Below are 717 nucleotides of genomic sequence, written 5' to 3'. Positions count from 1 at the left end.
TAAACGGAATGAGTGGTTTGGGCCCCAGCAGGCAGGCCAGTTCAGGGTTGCTGGCATGAGGGACTCAAGCTTGGGGGAATTCAAAGGTGAATTAACTACCGTAGTAAATTCAATGATAAACGAGAATACCAATCTTAGATGGTTGTGGTGAGAATCAAATAAAATAATGTACGGGAAAACCCTTGTCACATGTGAGTTGACGGCAGTTTTTTGGTAGAATTTTAACCTTTCATTCTTACTGTTGATAGTATCCAATCTATCAGCATATTTATTAAGTCACATTATTTTAAAAGCTTTAAATTTATTTAAATAAATTAACCCTTCTTAACATGAAGACACAGTTTCTAACCTTGACTAATCTCATAATTACTCAGGGAAGCAAACTCCTGGTTTCTTATAAGCCACTGGGCTTCATGATTGCTTAAATCAATTGATGAGGGGGAAACCAGACCCTCTGTTTGAGCATATGTCTTCATCAGAACATAGGAATATTTTTTTCTGCTTTAAAAAAATATATCTGAGGGCCTCCCTGGTGGCGCAGTGGTCGAGTCAGCCTGCCGATGCAGCGGACATGGGTTCGTGCCCCAGTCCGGGAGGATCCCACATGCCGCGGAGCGGCTGGGTCCGTGAGCCATGGCCACTGAGCCTGTGTGTCCAGAGCCTGTGCTCCGCAACGGGAGAGGCCACAACAGTGAGAGGCCCGTGTACCGCAAAAAA

The sequence above is a fragment of the Neophocaena asiaeorientalis genome, unplaced genomic scaffold (genome assembly GCF_003031525.2).
Source record: "Neophocaena asiaeorientalis asiaeorientalis breed wild unplaced genomic scaffold, Neophocaena_asiaeorientalis_V1.1 scaffold515, whole genome shotgun sequence".
NCBI classification, from domain to species: Eukaryota; Metazoa; Chordata; class Mammalia; order Artiodactyla; family Phocoenidae; genus Neophocaena; species Neophocaena asiaeorientalis.
The sequence above is the reverse complement of the archived record's forward strand: the minus strand, read 5'-3'. Positions refer to the sequence as shown.